Here is an 8,542-nt window from a genome sequence, read left to right as displayed (position 1 = left end):
GTTTGCTTTGAAAGATGACTAAATCACCTTTTACTGGTTCTTGTGAAAGAGGTGAAAGATTGTTGGATCTCATACACAGGGATGTCTGTGGGCAATTCAGATCAACCACAAGGGATGCAAATCGATTCTATGTGACTTTTACTGATGATTATAGCAGATATGGAGATATCTACTTAATCAAGCATAAGTCACAAACCATTGAAAAGTTCAAAGAGTTCAAACATGAACTCGAGAATCAATTAGGCGGGAAGATCAAGATGCTCAGATCTGATAGAGGTGATGAGTATCTTAGTATCGAGTTCCACGACTACCTCAAGGAATGTGGAATTGTTTCACAATTGACACCTCCTAGGACACCACAACTTAATGGTGTGGATGAGAGGCGTAATCGAACCTTGTTGGACATGGTTCGTTCCTAGATGAGTCGAGCTTCACTTCCAATCTCATTCTGGGGTATGCCTTAGAGACTGCTGCGCATATTCTTAATCTAGTCCCAACAAAGAAGGTTGCCAAAACACCTCACGAGATGTGAACAGGGAAGGTTCCCTCGTTGGCACATATCAAGGTTTGGGGTTGTGAAACTTTCGTTAGATGAGAGAATCATGACAAGCTTGAACCACGAAGTGAGAGATGTATTTTCATCGGCTACCCACAAAAGTCCTTTGGATACTTTTTCTACAGACCTAGTGAAAACGTGGTCTTCGTAGCACGAATGGGAGTCTTTCGCGAGAGAGAGCTCATATGGAAAGAGGATAGTGGGAGTACAATTGACCTTGAAGAAATTCCTGTTGACCCAATTGACGAGTCATTACCTCTTAGACGTTCCAACAGAGATAGAATGACACCAGAGTTTTATGGGTTCTATATTACTACAGATGGTGATACGTTTATCAGTGATAATACACTGATAAATTTGGATGAGCCTTCTAACTACAAGGAAGCCATGGCGGGATCTGAGTCTGCCAAGTGGAAAGAGGCAATGGATAGCGAGATCAAGTCCATGTATGACAACTAGGTTTGGAATTTGGTTGACAATGTACAAGGTCGTAAGACAGTTGGGTGCAAATGGATCTTCAAGAAGAAGACCGACATGGATGGAATCTTTGCTTTGATGAGAAGGTTAAAGAGTTTGGCTTCTCTATAAGTGAGGATGAATCTTGTGTGTATGTCAACGCTAGTGGGAGTATAGTCACCTTCCTAGTATTGTATGTTGATGTCATACTACTCATAGGAAACGACGTTCCAACTTTGGAAGAAGTTAAGTCTTGGCTTGGAAAGTGTTTAGCTATGAAGGATCTTGGAGAGGCTGCTTATATTCTGTGAATAAGGATTTTGAGAAATAGGAGTAGAAGACTCATCGGGCTTAGTCAAAGCACGTATTTAGATAAGTTGTTAAAGCGTTTTAGCATGGAAAATTGAAAGAAAGGAGAGTTGCCTATCCAGAGTAATACCAAGCTGAGTAAGACTCATAGTCTAAGTACCAATGCAGAGATAGCGGAAATGAGTCGAGTTCCATATGCTTCCGCCGTTGCATCGATCATGTATGCTATGACATGTACTCGCCCTGACGTGGTTTTTGCTTTGAGCATGGTTAGTCAATATCATGGAGATCTAGGTAAAGCTCATTGGATAGCAGTAAAGAACATTCTTAAGTATCTATGAAGAACAAAGGAATGGGTCCTTGTGCTTGGTGGTAGTGATGACTTGAGAGTTACTAGGTATAGCGATACCAACTTTCAGACAGACAGAGAAAACTTATGTTCTCAATCTGGCTGAGTGTTTACCCTCAATGGAGGAGTTGTGACTTGGAAAAGTTCCAAGTAGGAGACCGTAGCTTATTCTACATATGAATCAAAGTATATAGATGCGAGCGAAGCATCAAAGGAGGCTATATGGTTAAAGAACTTCATTGGAACTTGGAGTTGTGCCAGCCACTAAGGAGCCGATGGAGATTCTCTGCGATAATGAAGTAGCGGTTGCCTTGACCAAGGAACCAAGAGATCATGGCAGATCTAGACATATCGACATAAAATATCACTTTATTAGACATCGAGTAGAATAAGGACACCTCGTCGCAAAGAGGGTATCATCTGAAGAAAATCCAGCAGATCCTCTCACAAAGGGTCTGAGTAGGGTTAAGCACGTTCAACATGAAAGAAGAATTGGTCTGAAGATATTAGTTTTAGTGATTAGATAGATATTTGGAAACTTGTAACAAATAAATGTAATTGACATTTGATGATTAAATAATGGAGATTTATTTATGAGTATTGTTTACTATCTTTTGTTAATTGTTTATCATTGTGTTTCATTTTGCATGTTTTACTTCCCGAATAATTAGATTATTCAAATATCCACAGTCAATCATACTTTGGGAGTAAGTAGTGAATTAAGACTGACATGAATTGGGTTGTAGATTGTCTAAGGGATTAGACATGGCAATGGCTTGCTGTAATATTCATGAGTACTTTTGAAATAGGGATTTAAGTATTTGATTAAACCCACGCTCAGTGAGATACTTCATGGAATTTATCACGAGTAATTCTGAGACGATAATATCGTATAATATTTAAACGGAGATATATGAGTTGTTGTTTACGAGTTGGTTGTGCATTGATAATGCGTAAACGCATCAGTAACTTAGTGTTATAAAACGTATTGTTATGCATGATTTGATGAGTAAATAGTGCAAGCATATAAGTCAAAGTTTATCTGTTCCTTTTGCCCTAATGGAAAAAGCGATATCTTGGGTCGCTCGATGATTTGGTGTTGACTTGTGTGCCAGGCCCGATCAGGATTTAATTGATTTGTTCAATTGTAGTTCCTTGTCATTACAAATCAGAAATTGGGAAACAAACTGTTGGACAATGAGAATGATTATGTTCCATGTCATATTTTCACATGATATCTTGCAGAACGGAGGATTATATGATCACTTATCTTAGGACACGTTACTTACTAGGTCAGAGTTCGATAACGACTTTGAGAGATACAATTTGCTAGTCAATTTTGAAGTTATACTTGCAACTATAGTTATTAGACTTTTCCAAGTGGGAGACTGTTGGATTAGGTGTCTAAGCCCATAACTATAACTGGTATGTACTTGAATTGATAGTAGCACTATCCTTTTGGGTTGCCTTCATACTAGCAACTAGACAAGATGACTTTTGGAGAGAGAGGTTGAATTTATTATTTGAATAATAAATTGGATTAAATGATTTATTAATATATTATGAAAATAATATATTAATTAGAAATCATGTTGTTTAATTAATATTTAATCAAAAAATAATTTTGAATTAATTTTGGGATTAAAGGAATTAATTAAAAGTACAGTGGATTATTTGCAATTAATTAATAGTTGTGGTTTGGGCTCTTGGATCACCTTGGAAAGGGTTGGCCGAAATTTCTAGGGAGGCGCTAAGGATTTTCGTCCAAGGCCTTGAGAAGGTGAGTCCATGGGCTACTTAGGCCTTAAGTTGGAAATTAGGGTTTCCACCTGCAAACCCTAGCTTTGGGACTAAGCAACCTTAAGTATAAAAGGAACCTCACCCCTTGAAGTTCTGGCCATGCTTTTTGAAACCATAGAAGAGCTGAAACCCATCACTATTGTCTCTAAGGATTCACGAATTCCAACTTTTTCTAGTAACGAAAAATTGGGTTTCCACTCAAGAAAATCGAGTAACAAATCAATTCTCATTATGTTTATCTACTATGTAAATGTTATTCTTTCAATGTGTTATTGTGTTATGTTAGTCTTTGAATGTTTTATGTTGATGTATAAAAGTACATCGTTATTATATTATTCGGGTTATGTGGGTTATAGAATCCTAATACGGTTTATTCGGTTTTTTTCGGTATGTATTAGGTCCTTAATCATCTTATACATGTTATTAGGGGTTAATCGGGTAATAATCGAACCGAACCGAACTTAACCCGTATTGGTTAATCGGTTCGGGTTTCGATTCATGCAATTATCCTTATTCGGTTTTCCGGTTATTCGGCTTCGGGTCGGGTCGGTTCGATTCCGACCCGAATAACATCCCTATATTTATCTATTGTCTCTTATAAAATAAATATCACAACATTAATTAATACACATTACTGATGCTGACATATGGCCACATTGTTCAACTGTGGCTAATAATTGTCACATTTGTTATAATTAAATGTGGTTAAAGTTTTGATTATCTATACAATGGCCACATAAACTAATTTAAATGTATCAAAAAACAGTATCTAAATTATTTTACTGACCTTTGGCCACAGTTTTAATAAAAAATGTGATCGACTGTTTTTCGAAAATTATGACCGTATGTCATCTTTGTACTAGTGAAGTATATATATATATATATATATATATATATATATATATATATATATATATATATATATATATATATATGAAAAAACATCATAAATGGTCCCTGTGGTTTCCCCACATCTGAAGTTTAGTCCCTGTGGTTTAAAAACATCATAGATGATCCCTGTGCTTTCAAAACTTTTGACGATTGGTCCTTATTGCTAACTCCGTTAAATTTTGTCCGTTAACTGAAGGGCATTTTCGTCATTTCACTACCACAGGGACCATTTATGATGTTTTCACTTATTTCTTTTATTTAAAAAAAGAAAAAATGGAATAATATGAAGATGGTCCCCTCTCTCTCTCTCTCAAAAAACACGAGACCCGTCCATTTGTCACCTACTCATCTTCCCTCACCCAACATTATGCCATCGGATACTCCACCATCACCATCCCCGTCGACGATAAATATCGACACAATCGTGTATATTTTAGTCAACCAAGCCTTCATGGTGAAGGCATGGAAGACCTATTTGAATATTGGCGATGAAACCCAAGTGAAATCAATGACAACCCATTTGAAATCGATGACAACCCATGTGAAATCAGACATTGAAATCGACCTACTGGAGCCATCTTGACTGAAATCCTTACCCTCTTCAGTTTGCTAGAGGTGGTGGTGAGATTGATGCTGACTATAGGGCTCCATTTGCCCGTAAATTACCAGCAAAAAACAGGGTGAAATCTATCTGTTGTGAACGTTTTTGTTGCCCAGAAATAAAAACAAATTGATTTCTCTTTCTTTTTTCTTGAGTCCGACTTGCAGGTTGCCTTAAAAAAATCGATGTATGTCTCTTAATTTTACAGAGTCAAACTTAAAAGTTTTCAAATTCAAATTTCGATCTTGATGGGATTTCACCTGAGACTCAAGTTTGTTAACCACATTAGATTACCGAAACCTCCAGAGATTTTCTGGTGAGCTTATTTGTAGAGAGATCGATGATCTCAATATTTCAGTGCTTGAATAGAATCTGAGATTTCACCTGTTCGATGAAGGCGAAGACTAGTAGTTATATGATGAACTTCTTGTTTCTTGTTAACACACCTCGGTTTCTGATCTTCCATAAAATCGCACTGCTCCAAGCTCTTCTTGGTCCAACAGCAGACTCCATTGATGCGTAGGATACAACCTTTACACAGTGAGACCATTTATGGTCTGGGTGTGATCAAAAGCTGATCTTTAAATGTTGAGGTGTTTAATGCAAGAAGGAATCGATAAACGAGATGGATCTTAAGAGAGGTACGATTTTTGGATGTGGGTTGAGGTGTAGTTAAAGAATTAGGGTTGTTTGAAAAAAAGGGCGAGAGAGAGAGAGAGAGGGGGAGGTGGGACCCATCTGCATATTAGTCCATTGTTTTTCTTTAAAAAAAATTAAGTGAAAACATCATAATTGGTCCCTGTGGTAGTGAAATGACGAAAATGTCCTTCAGTTAACAGACAAAACTTAACGAAGTTAGCAATAAGGATCAATCGTCAAAAGTTTTGAAAGCACATGGACCATCTATGATGTTTTTAAACCACGGGGACTAAACTTCAGATCTGGGGAAACCACAGGGACCATTTATGATGTTTTTTCTATATATATATATATATATATATATATATATATATATATATATATATATATATATATATATATATGTGTGTGTGTGTGTGTGTGTGTGTTTAGGTTCATTTGTGACCATGTTAATTTTGTATATATATATATATATATATATATATATATATATATATATATATATATATATATATATATATATATATATATGTGTGTGTGTGTGTGTGTGTGTGTGTGTGTGTTTAGGTTCATTTGTGACCATGTTAACTTTGTGAGACCGTGAGACCAAATCTAAAAATAATTTTAAAATGCAAAATAAAAGGAAAAATCCGAATATTCTTTTTTTAATTATTATTTTCGTCACTTTAATTACCTAAAATAAATAAAAAATAAAAAATAAAAAAAATACGATTGTTTTTGAAAAATACGTGAAATATTCTAATAGAATATTACACTGTAAATATTCTAATTTGATTTTTAGAATATTAGAATATTCTACTAGATTTGTCAGATATGTAAAATATTCTAATATTCTACTAGAAGATGTAAAAACAAAGATATTTTTTTTTATTTTTTATATTTTTTGGCATTGTTTTTTTATTTTTTTTATTTTTGGAAAATATAAATGACGAAAATAATATTTGAATTTTTTTATTCGAAAATTTTCAATTATTTTGTATTATAAAAATGTCTTTTTTATTTACAAAATAAATGATTAAGATTGCGTCTCACGGTCTCACAAAATTACGCCGTATCAAATAAACCTATATATATATATATATATATATATATATATATATATATATATATATATATATATATATATATATATATATATATATATATATCCGTTTTCATAATTAATAAAGTATGTATATTAAAAAGGGTATACACCACCCGTAAGCGCCCCGCAATCGCTAGCCTCATGGCCAATATAAGACTTGCAAGGTGATGCACATGCCTGATTCATGAAATGGGTACAGGAAATTCATATAGAAAGAAGTTTGTAATTATCATATGATTGCATCTAAAATGTCATAATTCCATATACATTTTTAAATATTGCGTAACAATGGTTAAAACATCAATATTTGCATATAAATATGTATAAAAAAAAGATACTTTTATCGCACTGTGGACATAAACATTCTTTAAGTTATCTACCAAAATACATAACATTTCCATGGTAAAATATGATCGCATTTAAATCACCATTGTGTACATTCATTCAAATATTATATTCAATATGAAAACACATTTCAGATTCTTTTCAATAATGAGCATGTGATGGACAACATACGCAACAAGATTTGGAACTAGTAGTACAAAAATCATTAAGTTTATTTCAAAATTATAATATGATATTGTGTTTTTTTATCGTAAATTTGACACTGTATTTTTTAAAATGTTAAGTTCTGACCACTTGAGCGGTCAATCCGATTGTTTGCTGGCGTGGTATGATGACGTGTCAGTTTTAATGACGTGACATTCTGACATAGCATGCTGCCGTGTAAAAGTTTATTTTTTTTCACAAAAGACATTAAGTTTTATTTTATTTTATTTTATTTTATTTTGACACTAAGTTTTAATTTTTTTTTTTTTTAATTTTGCCACTTCATTTTCTTTTCTAAATCGAGCATCATTTTTTCCAATGTCGTTCAATATTGATAATTTTCCACTTGAAACTGTAATATATATATATATATATATATATATATATATATATATATATATATATATTAAATTTGAAACTATATAAATACATTTTTGTTTCATTTAAAACAACATTTTGTAAAGATACTAGTTTTTTTTTACATTCAAAGCATAATGTTATATATAAATATGTATTAGTTATATTATAATCGTATTTTATATTAAATACACAAATTTAAAATGAGTTTGGAGATGCATTGTCTAATATCCTAATTTAATCTCGAGGACATGAGGGTTTGGGTTACCCTTAAATTATCAAGGGAATGTTTATTGGATATATTTATGATTTGTGGTTCTTACAGATATTCTTCCTCTTCGCTTAACATTACCATGCAAAAATATTCTTTCAAAAAACATCAAACAAATCCAAATTAAGTTTTCTTGGATTAACCCAAATATGGTTTCGTGTTACTTCGTCATCATGTCACGTCAGCGTTACATAACCAAAGTTATGCATCAAAAATATAGTTATAATATAGTTAATATATATTTATACATAATATTATGACTTTAATGTAAAAAAACCTTATATTTATACAAAAAATATGGTCTTTAAGTGAGAAAAATATATTTATAGGGTTTCATATGTAAAAAACATTATTTACACGGTTTGAAATGGAACAAAAAAATGATTTCCCATTTGGTAAAAAAATGGAGTGTCACGCCACTAAAACCGAACTAAATTGAAAAAAATAATGATCAATTTGGAACAAAAAAAAATTAATTGTCAAAATTAAAAAAAAAAAAAGGAAAACTTAATGTTAAAATTGAAAAAGTAAAATTTTAATGTTTTTTGTAATATTTTTTTTATATTGACACGTCAGCATGTCACGTCTACATGCAACCAGGTTGACTGGTCAACTAGTTAGAATTGTAACACATTGTAAAACACAATGTTAAATTTGAG

Source organism: Lactuca virosa, chromosome 3 (assembly GCF_052849685.1).
Source record: "Lactuca virosa cultivar CGN04683 chromosome 3, Lactuca_virosa_CGN04683_v6, whole genome shotgun sequence".
Classification (NCBI taxonomy): domain Eukaryota; kingdom Viridiplantae; phylum Streptophyta; class Magnoliopsida; order Asterales; family Asteraceae; genus Lactuca; species Lactuca virosa.
Note: the sequence above shows the minus strand (reverse complement) of the source record.